Here is a 26503-nt window from a genome sequence, read left to right as displayed (position 1 = left end):
TTGTCTCTCTGCTCATAACAATAATAATGATAAATATAAATGAAAATATAGATTATACATACAGGTAGTGCAATCCAAGTAATAGTTAGCCGACAGTTAACCGGCAGTTAACTGTTCAGCAAAGTGACCGCAGTAGGGAAAAAACTTCTCCAGTGCCTATTAGTCTTAGTCTGGAGGGATCTGAAGCGCCTACCAGACGGAAGCAGATCAAACAGTCCATGCGCAGGATGGGAGGAGTCCTTTATGATGTTCCCCGCCCTCTTCTTCAACCTGGAAGAGTACAGGTCCACAATAGAGGGCAGGGAGGCTCCAATGATGCGCTCGGCAGTCCTCACTATGCGCTGTAGTCTGGTTCTATCCTGCTTGGTGGCGGTTCCAAACCACACAATGATGGAGGTGCACAGGACAGACTCAATGACTGCAGTGTAGAACTGCAACAGCAATTCCTGAGGCAGACCGTATTTCCTCAAGAGCCGCAGGAAATACATCCGCTGCTGGGCCTTCTTCAGGATGGAGCTGATGTTCTGCTCCCACTTCAGATCCTGAGAGATGGTGGTTCCCAGGAACCTGAAGTTCTCCATGGTGGACACAGGGCTACTGAGGACTGTGAGGGGAGACATAGCGGGGGGAAGTTTGAGAAATTGATGTTCATGCCATCAGATTGGAGGCTACCCAGATGGAATATAAGGTGTTGCTCCTCCAACCTGAGTGTGGCCTCATTGCATCAGTAGAGGAGGCCATGAACTGACATGTCGGAATGGGAATGGGAAGTGGAATTAAAATGGGTAGCCCCAGGAGATCCTGATGTTTCCAAGACTGGGGGGGCTTTAGTTATAAGGAGAGGCTAGATGGTCTGGGATTATTTTCACTGGAACATAGGATGCATTAAAGGGTTTAGCTTTGGCAGATATCTTAGTCAGTATGGATAAGTTAGCCCTAAGAGCCTGTTGCTGTGCTCCATAGCTGGTACTCTATACTTCAGTTGTTTCAGATAATGGGATATCTGCTGTGTCTTCCCAGTATTGTTTCTTCTTCTAAAAACCATCAGTTGGAGGGAGAACTTGCATTGTTAATGCATTTTCCACATCCCCAAAACTTCCACAGCTCAACCAATAAAATGCCTGAAAATTGTTGGCAAACACAGAAGCTAAACAGCTCAGTGTCTTTCCACAAAGGAAAGTGAGAGAGATAATGGGATAATTTGTTTGAATTAATGCAGGCCAGGAATTTCTCTGCCCTGAACTGTGCAACATTAACCTTAGGAGTATGACAAGACTTCTCACATCAAGATGAAGCACAAGAAGCCTGAGTTAATAGTGTGTGTTTGTGTTTTAAATTCCAAAATAGTGTTTCTGGCAATTGCAGACTCTTGTGGGATGAATTTCACTAGTATGTCTCAGTGAGGGCATTACCCCCAGAGAAATGAAAGGTTGTTAATTGTACTCAAAGTAGGCAGACCCAAAAAAACAAATTGGTGCTGATCTGATAACACTGTGGTACTCAATGCTCTCTTAAACACACAAGAGAAAAGATGTAATCAGCAACAGAAAAGATTTTGCACCCATCATATCTGAATGATCATTCATTATCTTCACTGCTTAAGTGCAAGTCGATCTTTTCATTCTGAGCATTGTTACAATTCTGTGCATATTTAGTGATTTCAGAACAGTTTGGCTGACATCAAAGGTCTTTTTGCAGTCTTCAAAGTTTCTGTCTCAAGCAAGGGTTTCCAGATAAGGAAGCATTAGTGGCACTTCCTTGAAATATTGCATGATGAACGAGGGTGGCCCTGAGCTCTAACAAACAAGCTGGATGAACTCAGCAGGTCGGGCAGCATCCGTTGAAATGAGCGGTCAACATTTCGGGCTGAGACCCTTCGTCAGGACTGAAGAAGGAGGGGGCTGGGGCCCCATAAATAAGGTGGGGGGAGGGTGGAAAACCAATCAGAGGAAAGATCAAGGGGTAGGGGAGGGGAAGCAGGGAGGGGATAGACAGGAGAGGTGAAGAAGGAATCTAAGGGGAAAGCACTATGGGTAGTAGAAGAAGGCAGAATCATGAGAGAGGTGATAGGCAGCTAGAAGAGGAGACAGAGTGAAAGTGGGATGAGGGGAAGGGAGAGGGAGGGAATTACCAGAAGTTAGAGAATTCGATGTTCATACCAAGGGGCTGGAGACTACCCAGATGGTATATGAGGCCCTTACCCACATCTCCTCCATTTCCCTCACTTCGGCCCTCACCCCATCCTACCGTCATCATAACAGGTTCCCCTTGTCCTCACCTATCACCCCACCAGTCTCCGAATCCAGCATATTATCCTCCTCAACTTCCCCTACCTTCAGCAGGACCCCGCCTCTAAGGACATCTTTCCCTCTCTACCCCTCTCTGCTTTTCGCAGGGATCGTTCCCTCCACGACTGCCTGGTCCTCACGTCCCTCCCCACAGATCTCCCACCTGGTACTTATCCTTGTAAGCACAAGTGCTACACCTGTCCCTACACCTCCTCTCTTACCACCATTCAGGGCCCCAAACAGTCCTTCCTGGTGAGGCAACACTTCACTTGTGAGACTGTTGGGGTAATCTATTGCATCCGGTGCTCCCGGTGCAGCCTCCTCTATATCGGCGAGACCCGACGCAGATTGGGGGATCGCTTCGTCGAGCACCTCCGCTCCCTCTGCAACAACAGACAGGATCTCCCGGTTCCACCCATTTCAACTCTCCTTCACATTCCCATTCGGATATGTCCATACATGGCCTCCTCTACTGCCATGATGAGGCCAAACTCAGGTTGGAGGAGAAACACCTCATATACCGTCTGGGTAGTCTCCAGCCCCTTGGTATGAACATCGAACTCTCCAACTTCCGGTAATTCCCTCCATCTCCCTCCCCCCATCCCACTTACACTCTGTTTCCTCTTCTAGCTGACTATCACCTCTCTCATGATTCTGCCTTCTTCTACTACCCATAGTGCTTTCCCCTTAGAGTCCTTCTTTACCTCTCCTGCCTATCCCCTCCCTGCTTCCCTTCCCCCACCCCTTGATCTTTCCTCTGATTGGTTTTCCATCCTTCCCCCACCTTCTTTATGGGGGCCCTGCCCCCTCCTTCTTCAGTCCTGACGAAGGGTCTCAGCCCGAAACATTGACTGCTCATTTCCACGGATGCTGCCCGACCTGCTGAGTTCATCCAGCTTGTTTGTACGTGTTGATTTGACCACAGCATCTGCAGTGTACTTTGTGCCTAGGTATGTGTGTTGCTCGTCAGAGTCTGAGAAGGGGAAGGGATGGCTGTCCCTACTCCCAGCCTTCCTCTCCGACTCGAAATCTGAGATACCTCTCTCTGTGTTAACAGTGTTTCAGGGCAAATCCCCCAGAGGCGACTTCATCCCCTGAAGACTGCAGATCCTATGGTTCAGGTAAAGAACCTGGAAGAAATAAGAAAAGGGAAGGATATGTGATGAAAATGTAAAGCTATAAAGTGGATGAAACACTTGGTGAAACTGGATGAATTACAGCAGTTGGTTGGAGGTGACGTTGCGTGCTGATGGCAAAGGGCAAGATGGCACAGTGGCAGCAAGTCAGGCATTCTCGGTGAAGTCTTCATGTACTACTTATGACTGCATGGATTTCCTCTGGGTGTTCTAGTTTCCTCTCATCTCAAGATCTGCAGTGATCAGCTAAGTAGCCACTATAAGTTGCCTCTATGGTGTCAGTGAGTGGTAGAATTTGCAAGTCTCCAGCTTTTTGCATTTCTGCACACCAAACTGTGGTGCTGTGGAGCTGATCAGGACATTCAGGATATCCGTAGAAGTTCGATGACAAATGAATGAAATTTTGGTATAACTAATGCCACACAAGTGGTATCAGTTTTTTTTCAGTTGGGACAATCATAAGGAAGATTGAATATGTTTGGCCTGTTTGGATAATACTCTGATGTTGATTTTGAGTGAGGAATGGGATTGCAAAATGTAATTATTGAACTACTTCTAGCTTCCAATCAAACATCAATATCTGACACACAACAATTTCCCGTGCTGCAGTAAAATCTAACTAGTGATGCAAGATGTTCTAATGCCTGTTAAGGAAAGCAATGAAATCAGTTTCCTGAAAGCTTCTATGGAAATAAAGGCATCTGCTGTGAGAACCAGCAGAGATGTTTAATTCTTGACAGGATGAAAAGAAAACCTGAAGTCATAGCCTGAAGTGGCTGTGGATGTGAGTGCTGGATTCTGATGCCAAAGAATCAGAACCAAAAAAATCCAATAGCCTCAGGAGGTCAGGAAAGTGCAGCACACATCCTTCTTTATGCATCTCTTGCAATGCACCTGTTTCTCCTTGCTCCTCCTGACCCTTCACACCTGCTTCATATTTTTCACTGCCATTCATAAAGGCACTCTGTCAGCCTCACCGCTAAACATGATGACCTCCCGCTAGCACTAAGCCTCTCCCAAACTCATCTCTCCAAAAATTACTCAATCAGAACTTCCAGAATTCCAAACTTCTCTGTGCACAGAAGTGCAAACTTCTCTGCGAACACAGGACATCTCTAAATTATGACACCTTCCTGATACTCCATGTGCTTTATGAGTTGCATCTAGGAAGATCACACATTCCTGCTGATCATTCTTTGCCTGTCCTCCCATTTTGAAGGAAAGCGAGCAGAGAATACACAGGTAGAGTCAGCACTATTGGAGAAGCATGGCAATATATTGAAATACCCCTGACACTTAAGGACATAGTGGAGATGATTGGAACAGCTAACTCTGCCAATCTCAGTAACTCATTGGTGGTCAACTCATCAGAAGAAAGTGTTTTCTTAGAGAGATACAGCACAGAAAATAGATTCCAGCCCACTGAGTCCACATTGACTATCCACTTGCAGTAATCCTACATCATTCCTATTTTTTTGTTCTTCCCATCATCTCCACCATTGGGAAGAAGAAAATCATGCACTGCCCCAAGAAGGAAACATCTACATTAAAGATCCCCACTATCAGTGCCAAGTCATCTTTTCACAACAACCATCAGGCTGGAGGTATGGAATTTTGAGTCCCATGCAACCAGATTCAAGAATAGCTACTTCCCTTCAACCTTTCAGTCATTGAACCAACTGGTAAAACACTAATCACTACAGTCTAGCTACACTATGGCCTCTGGGATCGTTTTGCACTAAAATGGACCTTTAGTTCTAACATTTTGTAAAAATCGTGTATAGTTTGTTTAATTTATGTTTTCCTTGTGAATGCTACTTAAGATGCTATGAGCCTTTGATGCTGCTGCGAGTTTTTCATTACACCTGTTTCCAGTGGTTTTTACTGTGCATCTCTAGAGATGCGCTCGTTAACACTTCTCTAACAGCCACTGGACTCAGCGTTTAGAAAACAAACTTTCTCAGAGTCTGTACAGCTGGGGTCGATATGACTTTTGGGTCCCGTCAAACCTGTGAGCTTGGGATGTCGGGCCCACCTAAACCTCTGTTTGTGTGAATACTCTGTGATTTACTGCTCCATGCGGAGGATTAACAGATCATACACTGCATACACTTATAAAGAAAGTATATTTATGAATGTTAACTTAACCAAAGAGTTTTTTATGAAAAAGGAAAAAAACCGGAAGAGCCCATTATAATTAAACAGTCAAATGCACCCAGGTTGGAGCTCAAATCTCAAAGCCGATGTGTCCGATGTACTCACGGTGCCGACTCCTATTCACCGATCACCAGTAGAATACCCCCTCTTCGGCTCCATCAGATCGCTCCCTCCTGCTGGATCAAATCCTACAGCCAGTTCTCTTGAGCTTCTTCTCTCTCCATCTCCTGCCAAAAAAGACCTTGACCCACGGTGCCCGTCGCAAAACTTTTCCCCCAGCATTCTCTCAAACCTTCTCCCAGTTCCATCCTCCTGATTAGATGACACAACATCCCTTATCTTTAACGATAACCCAAACAGTATCAAACAGTATCAGCTTCTACAGAAAACCATTACATGAAAGACGTCTTCATAACGTTATCTTGTATTCTGAATCACCACCTAGAACCTAACCCTTTAATTGCTTTGTTCGGTTTTTTGGGTGAGACAGATTTACGTCTGAGTTCGACTAAGTGTCGAATATTATCTTTTGCTTCTCTCCTCGCTAGATGTTTAATCCTCCTTAGATGGAGGGATGTTGCCCCGCCCACACATGCTCAATGGCTTAACGATATTATGGCCTGCTTAGACCTTGAAAAAAGTCATTATTCAGTTCTTAATTCAGATACAAAGTTCCATAAGGTCTGGGGACCTTTTATTGAGTATTTTCATAACCTTCTTCTTAACTAAGGTTTTTTTTTCGGTCCCTTGCTTTCAGCTCCTTTTTTGTTGGTAGTAGGCATTAATATCTTCTGTTGCTAAGTGTATTTACAGTTTTGGGGGTTTGAATGTCCTGATGTATACTCTCTAGATTGTGTTGTGGTTGGTCTGGAGTTCTTTTTTGTTGCGGGGCTTGGGGAGGATACTAATTTTACATATCTTCAATTTGGGTGCTTTGTCAATTATCTTCTTTTGTATTATATTATTATTGTATGTTTATTTTTGCACTGTATTAATGTTCTTCATTTCGATCTGGGTTTTTTTTTATCTGTAGAGATGTAGAAAATGTATTAAAAAACTAATAAAAAAAAACCATTACATGAAATGCCCTAGAACATCAGTAGTAAAATCTTTACCGGTGTGTTATACATGTACTTGTACATATGACAATAAATCTGTCATTGGCTTTGCATAAATGGGTCCCTTTTGCAGAAGCAGTCAACAACAGATGTCACTTCATTGGCTCTACATTGTGCTTTGGAACACCTGTCAGTGAAGATGTATATTTCAAGATGTTCTTCATTGACTACAGCTCAGCATTCAACACTAACATCCCCTTGAAACTCATCACTAAGCTCCAAGACATGGGCCTTGACACCTCTCTAGGCAACTGGATCCTCTGTTTCCTTACTGGCAGACCCCAGTTAGCATGAACTGGCAACATCTCCTCCACACACCATCAGCACAGACGCATCACAAGGCAGCCAGCTTGGCCTCCTGCTCTATTCACTTTATATCTATGATTGTGCGGCTAAGTACAGCTCCAGTGCAGTGTTGTTGCTGCTGGACAAATCGAAGGTGGTGATGAATCAGCATATAGGAGGGACACTAAAAATCTGGTTGAGTGGTGGCTCAACTACAACCTCTACCTCAGCTTCAGCAAAAACAAAGATCTGATTATCGAGCAGAGGAAGGAGAAGCTGAAGGTCCATGACCAGTGATAGGTGGGAATAGCAGAAGGATGTATTGGAACAGGCCATATTATTGATTGGGATCCATCCTTGACTCTCCCAACTTGTCTCAGTTTTGAACTTTATCCATGTTGAATATTCTTGGCTTTCCTGATTTCTCCAGGCTTTTTTCATCACCCAAGAAACGAACTTGAAAACAAAACACACAGAAAGGATTATAATATTGCGAAGATTAATAAGCAAGAAATACTCCATTATTTGAGAAGTATTGTTCCGATTGAGTATTCTTATAATCACACTGTAGATTAATTGAATTATGCTTCAGTTTATTGCTAGCAGCTGGTCACAATGTGAAATTAATCTCATTTGTCCATTCAACTATGCTATTAAACAGCGACAGGGGATACGAAATGGGAGGTGCTAGACGAACTGGGTATTGTTGTTTGCTTGTCATGGAATAACACCTTTGACCCATCAGGTCCACTCCAGCATCATACAATGATCCCATTATATTCTTTATACCTTCCCATCAACTGCCCCTAGACTCTACACTCATCTGCACACTACCGACAATTTACAGTGGCCAATCCACATGCTCTTGATGTCATGAAACTGAGGAATCAGAGGAAACCGATGCAGTCAGAGAATGGACAAATTCCATACAGACAACGCCTAAGGTGAAGATTGACCTGGGGTCCTGGAGCAGTGAAGCAGCAGTTCTACCAGTCCACAGTGCTGCTCAATTCAGTAATAGAAAAGGGTTCTTCTGATGGCCTGTCCAATTGCTGTTCAACTCTCAAACAGCAGGCTGCACATTGAGAAATGCAGCATTGTCATGGTGTCACATCAAAACGTTGACCTGATTCATGTCTTGCCTTATTCACTCCGGTTATATGCCTCTCCACACAGCCTGACATTTCCCTACCACAGAAAGATTATTGGCAAGAACTACATTCTGTGACATAACAACAGTCGGCAATGGGCGTGTGCTTCTTGCAGGAGATGCACTGGTGGTTCTGTCAGTTCTTTGAACTGATGTCCCTGCTGTAGTTTGAATGTCCACACCTGAAGTAACCTTTCACAGCTGAAATGCTAAAAGTACTTTCGGCAGTACATAGGATTCTTGCATTTGACACATACAGATCAGGAATTGTTTACAAGTTGGTGCTGGATTATTTCTTCTAGTTTTATGCATTTTGGTGCTTTTACATATCTGTTTCTAGTTTTGTTAGCCTACAAGGACTGAGTCCATATTAGTCCAATAAAGGTGCTCTTTCTCTGATATGCCTGGGGATACAAGTCCATATATTACTGCTTAAGTTATGAACAAATGGCACCTAATGCACTCAAAGGACATTCTTTGCACAGGATCATATTATCCATTGAGCACCCAGCCATTCAGGATTATTAGTCACTCTTCCCGAAGGCCATTTCTCCCACTAAAACCAATGAACGTTCAAACTTGAATTCATTCGGCAAAATTACAAGACTCTGTTGGGGTATCTGTGGAAGTTGGCCTTCCCAAATGGAATAGATTGGTTTGAGGGAATGCTGGAATTCAAACTCATCTGAGTGGAAATTCAGGAATTCTCGCTTTGTTCAAAGTCTTCACACTGTTCAGAAGCTAATGACGAAACCTGATGAAGGGTTTCGGCCCGAAACGTCGTCACTACCTCCTCCCATGGATGCTGTCTGGCCTGCTGAGTTCTGCCAGCATTTTGTGTTTTTATTTATTTCCAGCATCTGCAGATTCACTCGTGTTGCCAACATCCTATGAGTGGCAGTTTTGTGGATGAAAACACCTTGTTAATGTGATAGGTCAGAGCAAAATGTCCAGACTAGTTACAGCTGGCAGAAAGACAACAGTAACTCAAATTACCAGTGGTGGTGTGCAGAAGAGCATCTCTGGATGCACAACATGTTGAACCTTGAAGTGGACGGGCTACAGCAGCAGAAGACGATGAACCTGCACTCAGTACATGAAGTATCGAATAAAGTAGTCACTGAGTGTGTCTCTGCTTTTGACCACACAAGATCGTTTTTTTATTAGTTCTACAAGATTTTTAGGTTTGCTCAGTGTAAACTGATAAAAACATTAAAGTTTCATAGTCCAGTCAATGTCAGTACTGTACTTGGTAGACTGTTATCTAGTAATTCTCTCTGTATCATCTGTATGTTTTAAATGTGGTCATAAACTCACGATTCAGCAAGTTAAAAAATCTGAACTGAGAATTCATCTGCAGAATATTAAATCATTACTTATAATATTCTATGAATATGATTCAATGTTAAATGAACTTTTGCCAGGTGTGGTGTAGTGGTTATCCTAGATGTGGGAACAATCCGGGTTAAGATATAACAGAAAATGCTTCCTGAACAATAGACAGACCATTTTATATGGTTTCCAAATCTCTCCCATTTGTAAACTCGGCTGTCCCTGTTACGTATTCTATAGTACTTTATTATTCCAAGCTCTGCTTCTGACCAACTGTTCCAAAATTATTAACAGGGTGCTTTAGATTTACTACAGGTCACATGACAAAGAGCCTGATTTATTTTCTCAATAATCCAAGTTAACTTGATGCTGCTTTACCTATTTCATGATTGCAAGTAGCTCTGTTCCTTGTAATAATGTTCACCACCATTTCAGTAGCTATCAGAAAACACATTGCCTAATGTGCAACTGACCCTTTCAGTCTAGGAGCTTTATCTCCTCATTTGAGCCATATTAGTTGATCTTAAATGATATTTTACAACGTTATTGTGTGCAGGCTCCAGAAGAAAAGAACTCATGGCAGCTCTCACCCTTGCACAGATCAGTGGCACCTCCGTCAACAAGGGAGCCTGTGAACGTCGGATGTGCAGAGATTTGCTGCACCTCATGAAACAAGAGCTTGCCAGACATGTATATAATCGAGAAACACTTAAGCAAGGTAATGGAGTGCAGCCAACAAACTTTGAAACAAGATCCTCTCCTTCCGAGTAAGAATTATATCTATGCAGAACTACAGTTCTTAAAAGGTTTTATTAATCTTTTTGCCAATAATTTCTAACAGTAATCAATCTTTTCAAAAATATTTGTTTTATCACTGAACATACCTTTACCTTCCCTATCCACCCTTCTGCATTCTGTGGGGATCACTCCCCCCTTATCCATTTGTCCTTTCCCACTAATCTCCCTCCCGGCACTTACCCTTGCAAGTGGCCTAAGTGCTACACCTACCCCATTCACTTCCTCCTTCACCTTCATTCAGGATCCCAAACAGACCTTCCAGGTGAGGCAACACTTCATCCTGTGAATCAGTTGGGGTCATCCATTGTGTCCACTGTCCCCGATGCGGCCTCCTTTACATCCTTCACAGCTTAACAGGTAAATTGGGGGACTGTTTTGTTGAGCATCTCCACACCATCCGCCACAAATGGAACTTCCCAGTGGCCAAATATTTTAATTCCCATCATTCCACTGGCCTTCTCTTGTGCCAAGTTGAGGCCACCCTCAGGGTGGAGGAGCAACACCTTATATTCCGTCTGGGTAGCTTCCAACCTGATAGCAGGAATATCGATTTCTCCTTCTGGTTGAAAAAAATAATAATTCCCTCCACTTCTCCTCTCCCTCTATTATGCACTCTGGCATTTTACCTCTTCTCACCTGCCTATCATTTCCCCCTGGGTGCCTTCCTCCTTCCCTTTCTCCTATGGCCCACTCTCCTCCCCAGCAAATTCCTCCTTCTCCATTCTTTACCTTTTCCACCTACCAGGCTTCATCTGTCACCGTCCAGCTGGCCTCTTCCCCTCCCCCCACATTTTTATTCTGGTGTTATCCCCCCTTCCTTTCCAGTCTTGAAGAAGGATCCCAGCCCGAAACTTCGACTGTTTATTCATTTCAATAGATGCTGCCTGACCTGCTGAGCTCCTCCAGCATTTTGTGTGTCTTGTTTATGGTTCCTACTGTTTTGGAACAAACATCATCTCTTCCATTTCAACAGACCAACTACCTTCAATATTTTAGACCAGCAACAAAATTCAGCTGCCTAATATTTATTCCATCGTTAATATCGCGATAAGAAATTATGATCGTGTTGTTGTTTATATGTACTTGCTGTGCACAAATTGGCTAATCCAGTTCCTACATTACAACATTCCAAATATTATTTATAATCTGTAAAATGCTTTGAAGATCTGAGTCTGCAAAAGACATTAAGTAAATACAATGCAAGTTTATGTTAATTGAGCTGTAATATCAGAAAGTAATCAGAATTTATATGAACAAATGAATATCTCCTACAAAACATTGCATCCTTTTAATAAATATTCCTCAGTAAAATGGATTTGTTGCAAAGTTATTTGTCAGTTAATTATGATTACTTCTTATTTCTTGACAGTGAGCAGAAGCTCAACACATCCCCTGTCTCCCTGAGCTCCAGATCGTTACCACCGTTTCTGAAAAGGAACACACAACTCACAGCTCTGGTTTACTTCTTTGACACTAACCTTAATAAAGTCTATCCTAATCAATAAGCTCTACCCGATGAAGATTAAAGAGGAGAAATTGCTGATTGATTAGCATACGTCAATGACAGGCATCTCCTGAAAATAAGCTACTATATATGTCATTGTGGCAGAGTCTATTCTGAAGCCAAACATTGATTTGATTTGCATTCAATGGTTTAGTATAAACTATTGTCACTGAAATCATGAAATATGTGTTCCACTAAAGCAATATTGAATAGGAAAAAAGTAAATGAAAAAAACTTATTTTAAATTTATATATTGATTCAATATCAAGTAAGTAATGGTTTCTTTGAACATTTTGGACAATATATTAAACAAGGACTCTTAGGCTGGGTAATAGCTTCCTCCCCTAGGCTGTGAGACTTCTGAACACTCTACTACCACCCAGTACACATTATTTATGACAGCACCCACCAGTAATAGTGTTGCATATGCATTTTACGTCAACTTGTACCACTATAGAATACCTTTTATCTGTTGATATTTTACGTGCTGCATGTAATATATGTTCTGTGTTTTGCACCTTGATCCCTGAGGAATGTTGTTTCATTTAGTTGTATACGTGTGTGTGTTTGAATGACAATAAACTTGAACTTGAATCTAAATAGAGATGAAAACCAGCAAAATGGCAAAAAAAATTTAAATTAAACCATATGAACCACATCTCATGTTCTCTACCTCCATATAATTTTCAAAACTCCTATATTTCTCTTCCTACATCTCATTCACATTTCCTCAAATTCATCACCCACCCAGTGAGCACTACTTAGGCATAATGGTCAATTGTGCAAACAAAAAAAATCGATGAGTTCCGTCAATATTCTTCCTTAATAAAGACAAAATCAATTTAGGGACTGTTTAATTTGTGCAGATTGTAAATAATGAAATCATTTTCTCTGCATCATTAGTGCTGTGTACCCTAGACCTTATAACCATGTTGACAAATGCATACATATACTAAACAAAAATAGGTAAACGGAAGCACCTTCTAATGGTTCTAACCAGAGAAGACAGATTTATTGTAGATCGTAAAAGAACTAAAGAGGTCTGATGACAAGAGTTAATTTCTCTCATTGGGCTGTCAGCACTTGCAGGAAAAAGTGGACATGGATTACCACAGTGAGGGAAGTTGGATACTCACAACAGAAATATATATTTTCATATTATACCTTTCATATTGGAGCAGCGTCAACAATGTTTGACATCAAGCTGTATGAGAGGTCACTAGAAGTTTGGTCAAAGGTCCTAGGTGTGAGCATTACTCACAGGCTGTTCTGGTCCATCAACATTGATGCCACAGCCAAGGAAACTCACCAGAGCCTCTACTTCCTCAGGACGATAAATAAATTTGGCATATCCCTGTCAAGCCTTCCCGATTTTTATGAGTGCTCTATAGAACGCATCCTGCCTGGATGCATCACGGTTAGGTATGATGACACTTGCCCTGCCTGTCACCACAAGAAACTGTCCAACACATCATAGGCACCAGCTTCCCCTCAGTGTAGTCTGTAGGTACTTCTCACTGCCTCAGCAAGGCAGTCAGCATAATCAAATATACCATCCTCCCCAGACATTCCCTCTTCTCCCCTCTCCCACTGGACAGAAAATACAAAAGCCTGAAAGCATCTACCACAAGGCTTCAGCTTCTCCCTCACTGTTATAAGACTATTGAATGGTTCCCTAGAATTAAGATGGACTCTTGGCCTCATAATCTACCTCACTGTGACCTTGCACCTTATTGTCTACCTGCACTGCACTTTCTCTGTAGCTGTTGCACTTTATTCTGCATTCTGTTCTATCACAATGCACTGTGTAATGATCTGATCTATATGAACAGCATGCTAGATAAGCCTTACACCGCATCTCAGTACCTGTGATGATAACAAAGGAATATCTTCAAGGAGAAGTGAGAGTAGTGATAGGTTCAGGGAGGGAGTTTGAGTACTTTGCTGTTGGTACCTGCTCTTTGCCAGTTTTACTACGTGCTCAACACAACCAAAGTCCTTCCTCAGACACCTGTCTCTGTATCTGCTCCCTCAACTGATTCGGATCCCAAATCAATCCTTCCAGGTGAGGCTATGCTTCACCTGTGAGCCTATCAGTGTCATTTGTTGGATCTGGTGTTCCTAGTGCAGTCTCCTCTACATTGGAGAGACAGATTGAGGGACTGCCTCGTCGAGCACCCACTCTGTCTGCCACAACAACAAGGATGTCCTGGTAGGCACGCACTTCTATTCCACTTCCCATTTGCACACTGACACATCTGTCCAAGGCCTCCTTTGCTGCCGCAGTGAATGCTGGCACAGGCTGGAGCAGCAAGACCTTATATTCCATCTTGGTCATCCCCAACAGCAGCATCAACATTGATCTCTCTAACTTCCAGTAATCATTCTCCTTTATTCCCCCCCCCCTTTGATTTCCTCATTCCAGTGGGCCTCTCACTCTTTCTCTTCCTCTTCCTCTCCCCTCACTACCTGCTCATCATCTTCCTCTGGTTCCCGACCTCCTTCCCTTTATTCCACTCTCTACCATCATCTTCTAATAGCTTCTATCTTCTTCAGTCCTCTCACCTATTGCCTCCTAGCTTCTTACACCATTCCCACCCCACCCCCATCCACCCACCTTCCTCCTTACCTGGTTTCACCTATCACCTGCCAGCTTGTGTTCCTTCCCCTCCCCACACCTTCTTAATTTTGCTTCCCCCCTTCCTTTCAAGTCCCAAAGAAGTGTCTCAGTCCAAAATCTCGACTGATCATTTCCTTTCATAGATGCTGCCTAACTTGCTGTGGGAGATTAAATGAGATTAGTATAGGATCAATGTGAATGCTGAAATGTCAGCACGGAACTGATGGGCTGAAGAGCCTCTTCCACTGCTGTATGACTCCATGACAAGCTGAGGCAAAGCATAGACAGATGAAGAGGAAATAGATTGGCCTATGGATACATGGCTGAGCTAACCTCAGAGACATCAAGACTCTGAGCCAAGGAGAGGAATGGGATCGGCACCAGGGAATGAACTTCATTTCAGGGATGAAGGACAGTAGAATAGATGGTACTACAGAATGAACAACTCCTTGTTGTGCCCAACACATCCACACCTGCATCTTCCACACATGCTTGCCGTTAATATTGTAACTACCCAAGGTGCAGTTAATGCACATTAAATACATTAACATAAGTTAAAATAAGTAAGAGTGATCTATCTGTTACGAATGTGCAGCAACTCTGAGGGGCCGAAGGGTACAGAGTCGCCCCCTCCTTTTTGAGAATCACAAGATCGCTGTTAATTCGGGTCTGGGACCCAGGAAATGAGAGAGAATCCACAAGGTTTGGAATGTGTCCTGGCGTCAGCAAAACGAAAACCCCTGATAACGGCCATTGTCTCTTGGAGACGGAATTGTGTATTGAGTACTGTACTATTCATTGAAACCTCTCAGGGGACGACCAGAGTGGGCTGGTTGAGGGATTGCATCATCCCAACCTGATTGACATCTGAGACCCCGTGAGTAAGGATAAAGGAGGGTCTGGGGAACAACCCCTTTAGACGCACCAGGAGAAATGCTAGAAATCCCGTGACAGTGTTTAATAGCGACAGCCGGTGGGGGCTCGCATGCGTCCTTCCCTTGCCTGGGATTGGCGGGCTCGCCACGGAAGAACGGCTTAGCTAAAGGAGAGGCCACAAGTGAACGGCCACACCAACGAGACTCCGACGGATCGAAATCATAAAAGGAATCGGCAAGTTTCTCAAAATCTCTCTCTCTCTCCAACCATTGCCACACAGCGGTCCCCAAAAGGCTGCAGCCTGCATGAACTGAGTGAACTTTATATTTCCATCGGACAATACATTATCCCCTAGACAACGATAGAGCTATTTCTTGTTGATTATTATTATACCCGCACTTTTAGATTTAGTATTGACGACGTATATTATCTGTATGTTTGCATTGATATTAATTTTGTGCATTTTTATCAATAAATACTGTTAAAAATAGTACCATCAGACTTCAACGGACCTCTCTATCTTTGCTGGTAAGTGACCCAGTTACAGAGTTCGTAACATATCTGACTTCTCATATCTCTTTAATGAAAGTTGCAACCTATTTAGTTAAATGGGCCACAGTGTAGCTAGTGTAAAGCTGAGGGGTCATATACAAATTGTACTGGAACCCATTTCAGTTCTGTCGGATCAGTGGTGAGACCACGGCCTCGCAAAAGGTCAAATGTGCCCAATGGAATTGTTGGCTTAACTGCGAACATGTTCCAGCTCAATGACTTTGGCCTTCCAAATTTTTTTTATTGGTGGAAATACCTGTGTATCCACACTAGAAGGCAAACAAGTAGTCTGATAGCTAGAGACAACACAGGGCTTAAGGGAACAAATTATTAGTTCAAGATGGGATTTTTGAGGTGATATTGTGAAGGAGGACTATGTTGATGCAAAATTGGAGGCAGCCAAGGATGGATCTTCCCTAAGAAGACAAGTCCTGACTGATAATCTCCAACTTTAACTGGAGGGCTGAACCATGCAACTAGTCCATGGTCCATGGTAGAGAAGTTTGGTGCAGGCATGGTGAAACATGTGACCAGTTGCATTGACAGATGAGACATGCTGATCAATGGGAGAAATACAGGAAATAGAGTATAGTAGATCACTCAAAGAGCAGCATGAAGGTACAAATGGATTACTCCCAGGGTATATGGTTCCATGATTCTACAAAACAAACCAAAATGATCAATAGCAGTTACTTGGTAATAGATTACTATTTTTAAATAACTTGGGTGCTTCCTTTAAAAGACAGTAAAACTATGCACAAAGTTAGACAGGTTATGGTCCCAAGATCCCTTTTTAGAAGCTTATTAATTGTGTCTTTACCACAACTTCTGTGGGCAGCTAACCACAAGATGCAAATGAGGCATTTTGGTTAATAAAGCCAAATAATGGTTTTCAAAATAAGGGCCTTTGGCACAATGGCTGCAATAATCTGCTTTGATCAGACAGCAATTAAAACTTCATCCATCCTCAGTTAGTCCACATTAAGCTTAGTGATACCAAAGCAAAAAAGAAAAAAAAGAACTAATATTAAATTCAAGTGGACTAAATTTTAAACAAAAAGCTGTAAAACGAAAATAAAAGTGCAACAATACAATTATTATACCTTTCAGGCACAGATGGTCAGTTAGTTCTAATCAGGAATTTATGAGACTTCAAAGTTTCCTGTTTAACAATTAAATATCAAACTGCTGAATGTAGTCTTTCATATTATTGATTTAGTAAATTTATTAACTTTTTTAAATTTCAGGAGTTGATTTTCTCTCATAGTGAAAAGCAGAAAAACTCGCATATACAACCTTTACATTTATGAATTTGCCACATACTGTGCCAGAGGAAACCTCCTCCCTTGTTATTCCATACCCTGCTGAATAAATAAATGGAAACTCCATTCTAGCAGTTGGTTTTCGTGCAGATAAATTTCATTAATGAATCTCAGGGGAAATAGTTGAAATATAACCCAGAGTCTTCCTTTTAGAGTTTTGGTCACAAATAATATAACCTATAACATTCAAGTCCTGGGCAGCATTTTATATAACTGCACAGAAAGAACTGTGGAAATGAAGAATTGCGCTTAAACATTAACCCGCTCCCCTGCCCCCCCCCCCCCCCTTTCACATTCTGCTTCTGAATGACCTGTTAATGTGTTTCTGACAGAACCTTTTTTCCCTCAGGTCTATCAACATTACACTGTCCCTTTACCTACACAGACAAAATTCACCCTGTTGTTATAATATATGTTGATAATGCAGCACTTCTACAGAGTCCATAATGCTGGTCCAAAGACTGCCAACTAATGTGGTCGTACTTCTTCAAATTAGCTTTTTAATCAGTTGAAGCAATAGACATGTTAGCTCTAAATTGCCTGGTTTTTGATATTTAAGTTCCAATTACAGTTTATGAAAGCAAGTACTATTTGATATCCCTTGATTAATTTTGGATTTCATATTTGATATCTCTTGATTAATTTTGGATTTCAAAGGACTGAGTTGATAAATTTTATCTCTTACTATTAATATATTCAAATCCAAAATAAGATTATGTAACAGTAGACACCACGTTCTTAGGAAATTTCAGGGTTTTTTTTACACTTAACACTTCAGTAACAGGAATATCATCAGATTGTTGACTTTAGCGCTTTGTATCTTGGTTATTTTTGGCACAGTAATCAAGTGTCTTTGTGAGACGTGCTTTAATTGAATGCTTAAAAAAGATACCTTAGTTTAAATTTATTTAGATTGGAAATAAGTGAAGATATTCAGTAAACAAGATAATTACGGGATTGTACGGCAAATGGCCAAACTCCAATTTGATTCCTTTCAGTGTCACCCGAAAAGTCCCAAGGATTGAAAGTAATTCTGAATGTCAGTTTTTTCCAAACTTTTGAATTCTTGGTCACTACTGAGGGATATAGTTCCGAAAAGAACCATAATAGGATTTGGCCGTTTGCCATAAAGTACAATAACTACCTTGTTTACTAAACACCTTCACTTATTGCAGATCTGAATAAACTCAAAAAGAGCTATCTTTTTCAAGTGCTTAATTATAGTCGCTTTCACAAAAGCATTCTAGCATGTTGAATACCAGAGAATAAATCTGGTGCATAATTTTTTCTACTTGTAGAAATCTTTTGTAAGCGACCAGCTGAAAGCATTGTATGATCTCATTTCAGATGAACAGAATTCCAAATGTGGGGGTTAGAGGTGACTCGGTTGGTGATGCCTCTGTGTGTATTTTCTCATTAGACATCCAGTGATACAGACGGGAAATTGCTACATTCAGATATTCCCTTTGTATCCATTCAAAAATGTTACATTTAAGTCAATTCTAACCCTGCAACGTTTTCTTTCTATATTTACTATATAGCTGGGAATTAAAATCAAGAGAGTGGTACATACGGTGGAAATATGAAATTAAAACTAAAAATTAAAACTCCTGGAAAACCAGAGTACACTTTCATATTTAAACTTTCAGGATGTACCTAGAGCAAAAATGGCAACAAATTTTCCAGTATTTTTGATTTGACATAAACTAAAAGTGAATTGGTGTTGGCTAAAGTTTATTTTTATACACTACCAATTAGCTCTTCTTGGTCTGTGTGTTGGCACGAGCCAATTAATATTTCACTTTACTGGTAGAAACTCAGTCTGAGTGATAACAATTCATCTCCCTGTTTCAGGAATGCACTGTTATGTCTGTAAGTCTATCTGTTCTGTTCATAATATTTTCATTAACACACTTACTTAAGTAATGACCAACTAGGCTCATCCTGGCTAAAATGCATATATTTATTTTGTTCTCCATTATAACATCACAACTTCTTCAACCAAATACCCAGTCAGGACAAATGCTCTGCTAAAAACTTCGTTCTGTATTCTGCCCTGAGGAGGAAATAGTAAACTATAATTTATATAGTTTAATGATTAATCAAGACACATTTGTAAATGTTAAACATTCATCAGTGTAAGTTCCATCATAATTTAAAGAAAATAATACTAAATACTAAACCATGAACACAATGTGGTTTTTGTAGTGCTGGGAAGTAGAAAGATTCAAATGCTAGAAAGTGCTGGATCGATTGAACTCAAAGAAACAATGCATGTGTAAATTGTCTGATGATTGTATGCTATAATGGAAGTCTCTCTCTGATATTTGGCCACTGATCGATGAAGTGAGCTCACTGATTTGGCTCTTCGTGGATAACATCCTCTCATGCCTCTGAATGATCTGACGACAGCAAAAAGGAAACAAGTGCACCTGCAGCCAAAATGGAGACTCGAGAGACTGCCTGGAGCAAAACCACAAGCTGTTGGAGGAAGTCAGTTGGTCAGGTAGCATCTGCAGAGGGAAAGAAATCAGGGATCACGGCCTGAAACTTTGGTCATTTCTTTCCACCCACAAGTGTTGCTCAGCTCGCTGAGTTTGTTTTGTGCTACAGTCAAAATGGTTCATTTTGAGGAGATTAGTGACCAGGAGCAAGAACTAGCAAAGCAGAGAGGCTTTACGGAGCAAATCTTCAAAGGCTGTGTCAGATGGCTCCAACACCGAGTGAGTGGGAGAGAGGCAAAATATACATGAGTACAGTCGTGGTGGGGAGGTAACCACATCTGTTGTCTTGAAACATCTGGAAACAAGGATTAGCAGTCCTAGTAAAAACCTCTTCCTGCTTAAATGATTTCCTTTTGGTGGAACATGCGAATAACAATGACTCATCCTGCCGCTTGTGCAACTGTTATGCCTTGTGCATCACAACACCACCGTCCATCTCAAAGCCATGAGACCTCCTGGCACAGGTGAGAAACGAATAAAGACCCAGACCAATGGGAGAAGTTACGGGTGTCCTGCTTCTCACTACACCACTCACCAGGACCACAACCCTCCATTTCTTCCCTTAACCTCCTCCAACCAACTAAACTTGTTCTTACATTGAACATGGTCCATCTCCGATCCTCACTTTTCTCCACTTCTCATGTTTTCACTGTATCAATTAAGGATTAGTTACAATAATTTTTTTTAAAAAGCAGAATATGAATGAATAGGTAATTTGAGTTGAAGATTGCAACTGCAGAGCTGCTCCAGGGATCTGTGGTTCACAGCCCATAACACTGATTTGGAAGAAGGAACCAAGAAGTTTATCTGCAGATGCTGAAATCTGGTGCAACATACAGTGCACCAAATGAATTCAGTAGATCAGACAGTACATGCAGGAAGTGCACAGAGAGCATTTCAAGTTGAAGCCTTCACATGGGCTGATGAGGACTAGATGAAGAATCAGAATCAGAATCAGGTTTATTATCACCGGCAACACGAGTAAATCTGCAGATGCTGGAAATAAATAAAAACACAAAATGCTGGCAGAACTCAGCAGGCCAGACAGCATCTATGGGAGGAGGTAGGGACGACGTTTCAGGCCAAAACCCTTCATCAGGAGTGAAGTAACATGGGATGGTCGAGGGGGAATAAGAAGTGGGGGGAGGGATAAAGTAGAGAGCTGGGAAGTGATAGGCTGAAGGGAAATGGGCTAGGGAGAAGGTGGAGAATTATGGGAAATAAAAGAGAAAGAAAGGTAGGGCTGGGGGGAGATTATAGTGAGGGGGGGAAAAAGAGAGAGAAAGAGAACCAGACTAAAATAATAGATAGGGATGGGGGTAAGGGGGGCAGGGGTATCAACAAAGGTCTGTGAGTTGGATGTTCATGCCAGTAGATAGGAGGCTACCTAGGCATTTCTGCCAGCAGGTAGGAGGCTACCTAGGCTACCTAGGCTACCTGCCCCCACACTTCTTCTCTCACCACCATCCCAGGCCCCAGACAGTTCTTTCAGGTGAGGCACCACTTCACCTGCGAGTCAACTGGGGTGATATACTGTATCCGGTGCTCCCAATGTGGCCATTTATACATTGGGGAGACCCGCTGCAGACTGGGAGACCGTTTCGCCAAACACCGGCACTCAGTCCTCCAGCAGTGGCGGGATCTCCCTGTGGCCACACATTTCAATTCCACAGACCACTCCCACTCCGATATGTCTGTCCATGGCCTCCTCTACCGTCAAGATGAGGCCACACGCAGGTCGATGGAGCAATACCTTATCTCCCGCCTAGGTAGCCTCCTACCTGCCGGCATGAACATTCAACTCACAGACCTCCGTTGATACCCCTGCCCCCCCTTACCCCCATCCCTAACTATTATTTTAGTCTGGTTCTCTTTCTCTCTCTTTCTCCCCCCTCACTATAATCTCCCCCCAGCCCTACCTTTCTTTCTCTTTTAATTCCCATAATTCTCCTCCTTCCCCCTAGCCCATTTCCCTCCAGCCTATCACTTACCAGCTCTCTACTTCATCCCTCCCCCAACTTCTTACCCCCCCTTGACCATCCCATGCTACTTCACTCCTGATGAAGGGTTTCGGCCCGAAACATCGTTATTACCTCCTCCCATAGATGCTGTCTGGCCTGCAGAGTTCTGCCAGCATTTTGTGTTTATTATCACCAGCATGTGTCATGAAATTTGTTAACTTAGCAGCAGCGGTTCAATGCTATATATGATCATATAGAAAGAAAAAAAAAATAAGTGTATCAATTACAGTAAGTATATATGCGTATATTGAATAGATTAAAAATAGTGCAAAAACAAATAATATGTATTTTTTAAAAAGTGTGGTAGTGTTCATGGGTTCAATGCCCATTTAAGAATCATATGGCAGAAGGGAAGAAGCTGTTCCTGAATCGCTGAGTGTGTGCCTTCAGACTTCTGTACCTCCTACCTGATGGTAACAGTGAGAAAAGGCATCTTGGATACTACGGAGGCTAGTACCCAAGATGGAGCTGACTAATTTTACAACTTTCTATAGCTTCTTTCGGTCCTGTGCAGTAGCACCCACCTCCTCAATAGCAGACAGTGATTCAGCCTGTCGCAATGCTCTCCACAGTACATCTATAGAAGTTTTCAAGCGTTTTAGGTGACAAACCATATCTCTTCAAACTCCTAATGAAATCTTGCCGCTGTCTTGCCTTCCTTATAGCTGCATCGATATGTAGGGATCAGGTTAGATCCTCAGAGATCTTGACACCCAGGAACTTGCAACTGCTCACCCTCTCCACTTCTGATCCCCCTTTGAGGATTGGTATGTGTTCCCTTGTCTTACCCTTCCTGAAGTCCACCATCAGCTCTTTCATCTTACTGGCGTTGAGTGAAAGCCTGTTGCTGCGACACCACTCCACTAGTTGTCGTATCTCACTCCTGTATGAATTGTCATCTCCATCGGAGATTCTACCAACAATGGCTGCATCACGAGCAGATTTATAGATAGTATTTGAGCTTTACCAAATGAGCTGATGATACTAAGGTGGGTGACAACATAATTGTGACATGGGGCAACTTAAAGGACTAAGGCAGGACAAGTAAATGGGCAATGGTCTGGTAAACGGAATAAACACTCAGTGGCCACTTTATTAGGTACACCTGCTCATTAATGCTAATATGTAATCATGTGGCAGGAACTCAATGCATACAAGCATGCAGACATGGTCAAGAGGTTCAGTTGTTGTTCAAACCAAACATCATCAGGATGGAGAAAAAATGTGAGCAGTGACTTTTTCCATGAAATTATTGTCGGTGCCAGACAGGAGTGGGTTGAGAGGCTCAGAAAATGCTTTTCTCCCGCAATCTTCCCATACAACAGTCTCTAGAGTGCACAGAGAATGGTGCAAAACACAAAAGCGTACATCCAGGGAGATCTGTGGGTGAAAATGCCTTGCTAATGAGAGAGGTCAGACTGGTTCAAGCTGACAGTAACTCAAATAACCATGCGTTACAGCAGCGCTGTGTAGACGAACATCTCTGAATATACAACACATAAAGCCTTAGTGTGGACAGCCTTCTAACAGCAAAAGCCACAAACAGAGTGCAGTAAAAACATGATAATATCCACTTTGGTGGTAGAGACAAAAATGGCAAACAATGAAAGATTGAAAGGTGTTGTTCTTCAAACAGACCTGCAAAATTATTGAAAAATAATGAAAAGGTACACAAGGTAGGAAGGCAAACAGTATGTTGTCCTATGTAAAAGAGAACTTGTGTATCAGAGTGGAAATTATGTAGGGCCCTGGTTAGACTGTACCTGGACTATCACAGTTTCCCTACATGAGGAAGGATATTCTTTCATTAGACAGAGTGCACAGGTGTTCAGCAGATCATTGTGTGGATAGGAGTTTATCCAATGAGGAAAGGCTATTGAGACTGGACTTCCTCAGTTATGAGCTCAATGGAATGTACAGAAATCTATTGAACTTCACAAGGTGAGTGAAGGAAGCATCAATACTTTTCAATGGAAAAACCTACCGAAGGTAGTGGATTTGGCCCAGATTTGGTAAAACCCTCCCAACCACTGAGCGCATCTCCATAAAACACTGTCATAAGAAAGCAGCATCCACAGAGATCCCCACCACCCGGGCCATGCTCTTTTCTCACTGCTGCCATCAGGTAGAGGGTACGAGTGCCTCAGGACCCACACCATCAGGTTCAAGAACAGTTGCTACCCCCTAACCATCAGGATCTTGAACAAAAGGGGATAACTATGCTCACTTGCCAATCCATTGAGATGTTCCCACAACAAATAACCTCATTTTAAGGACTCTCTATCTCATTATCTCATGTTCTCATTATTTATTGCTGTTTTTTTACGCTTGCATTTGCACAGCTTGGTATCTTCTGCTCTCTGGTTGATCTTTCATTGATCCTGTTACAGTTACTATTTTATAGATTTGCTGAGTATGCCCACAGGAAAATGAATCTCAGGGTTGTACGTGGTGACCTGGAGCAAATCCATGCACACTTGGGAAAAACATACTGGGAGAGAGAGAACCTGTGGTATGTCGAAGACCAGGTGAACCGCAAAGTCTTTGGGGTGACTGCAAGTCCGCGTCTTTGCTGTTGCTTTGCTCACGCTTGAGTGCTCGGTGATGGGTGCTTATGCACTTTTTTGCCATTGAGGGGAGGGGGGGATTGTTGCTTGTTGTCATTTACACGCAGGAGGGGGGAGCTGGGGGGAATCTTTGGGGTTCTAACATTTGACTGTCGTTCGTTTTTAGGGGCACTCCTCCTCTGTTTTCATGGATGTTTTGTGAGGAAAAAGCATTTCAGGATGTATGTTGTATATATTTCTCTGACAATAAATTGTACCTTTGAAACCTTTGAAAGTTGCCAAAAAAATTTCCAGGGAATCATTTCTTAAAGTGACATAGGGCTAATAGTCTTCCTTTTTCTTTCCTTTCTTGTCTGCCTTTGTGCGAGCTTTTTCATTGATTCTATTGTATTTCTTTGTTCCTATTGTGACTGCTTGCAAATAAAGTTAGTTTTATGGTCCTAAAGGGTGACATATACATACTTTGAAAATAAACTTGTTTTGAACCTTTGACTGTAAATTAAATCATTAATAAAAACAAAAAAAAAGCTTGGAATGCAGAGGTTAATTAGTATTTTAAAGACATTGCTCACATTTCAGATGAATTTTGACCAGTGCTCTGTAGGATTTTGATGTAGCAGCTGCCCTGGATTAGTTGTTCTTTGAAGATATATTTTCACATTTTTCATTTGTTTTTATTATACTACAGTACATGGAATATTTTCCTTTACTGATGGCAATTCCTCTGTTCAATTTTGACTAAAGTGATAAAAACAGTTCTTCCGTATTCCAAATGAAATATTGAAACCAAGGACAAGAAAAGATAGGTCTGTAGTATCTTTGTATCCCTTCTCAAGCACAAGTTGTTGCTTCTTTCATCCTTGAGCTCCAGATCTGTGAAATATCATTCCATTGTATTTGCTGAATATTGGTATACAGCACTTCCAATAGAAATATCACACCCTGAACAAATTATCCACTATTTCTTTCCCAGTTTCTGAGCCAGAGATGTTATGAAATCGATGTACATTTATTACATGGTTCCCTTTTGCTGGTGAGGCCACAGTTCTTAAGCTTTTTATCTCCCACTTGCTTATGAAAACTCCAGGGGAACTCACACCTCAACCAATTCCATTTCTCCCCTTCACAAATACATTTTGGCAATGTGATATAAATTAATATGAAATTGAACTTGTCTTAAATATGTTACTTTAAATTATGAATTCTGCCTGTTTCTCCTGCTGTAATTAACAACTGTTCCTCTAATATTGTATTACCCAAAGAACAAGAGGCCTCTTTCTCTTTGTGAGAGGTCAATTGGTGTCCTTAGAAAGCACATTAACATATTTGACAAAGGTTTTTTAAAAATGAAAGTGCTGAAAGCAGATTAAGCAGCATCAATTCAGAAAGAAACATTTCAGAACCCAAATCTTTCATTGGAACTGAGAAGAGCTAGAAATCAACCATATTTTAAGTTGCAGAGAAGAGGAAAGAATGGAGAAAATGAAGAGAATGTCTAGAACGGGAGGGACAGCTCGGGTGACTCAGTGATGTACTGTAGATAATGGTGGTGCCAGCTGAGACACGGTGAGGAAGGTGTGTTAATCATAACCGATTTGCTTGAAGATATATGAGAATAGAAAGGAAACAAAACCCTATGTTGCAATAGTGAGATGCAGAAGACTGTTGTTGTTAGAAATCTGGAATAAAGGAGATTACTTCAAATACTTCATTATCCAGGCCGCATCTGTGCAGAGAGAGAAGCTGAATTAATGTTAACAGGTTATTGACCCTTCATCAGAACTAGAAAGGTTAGTTATCAGAAATTGTTGAATTCAATGTTGATGGCTCTAATGCGTTCTGTTAGAAGATCTGATGCTGTTCCTTGAACTTGCACTGAGCTTCATTGGCTGGTGTGAGAGGCAAAGACAACGTAGGAGAGGAAGGGAGAACTAAAGCAGAAGGTAATTAAACATTTAATGTCACTGTGATGGACTGAAGCAAGTTGCTCTGTGAAGCGGACTTCGGATCTGCATCTTGTGTCGCCACACAGGCTTCACTTGGGGTCTCTGATGGTGGGAAGATGGCAAAAGCACGAGAGGTACATCTGCAGTTAGATGGGAGGATGCAATGAGAAGGGAAGTTGTTGTTAGAGATGAACAAATGAACTAGTGAATTATGAAAGGAATGGCCTCTGAAATGACAAAAATGGAAGTAAAAATGTGTCTGGTGATATCATGCTGAAGTAACCATAAATTAGGGACTGGTCAGACAGCATCTCTGGAAATTATTAA

The sequence above is a fragment of the Hemitrygon akajei genome, chromosome 11, assembly GCF_048418815.1.
Source record: "Hemitrygon akajei chromosome 11, sHemAka1.3, whole genome shotgun sequence".
Taxonomy (NCBI): domain Eukaryota; kingdom Metazoa; phylum Chordata; class Chondrichthyes; order Myliobatiformes; family Dasyatidae; genus Hemitrygon; species Hemitrygon akajei.
This window is presented reverse-complemented; position numbering follows the sequence as displayed.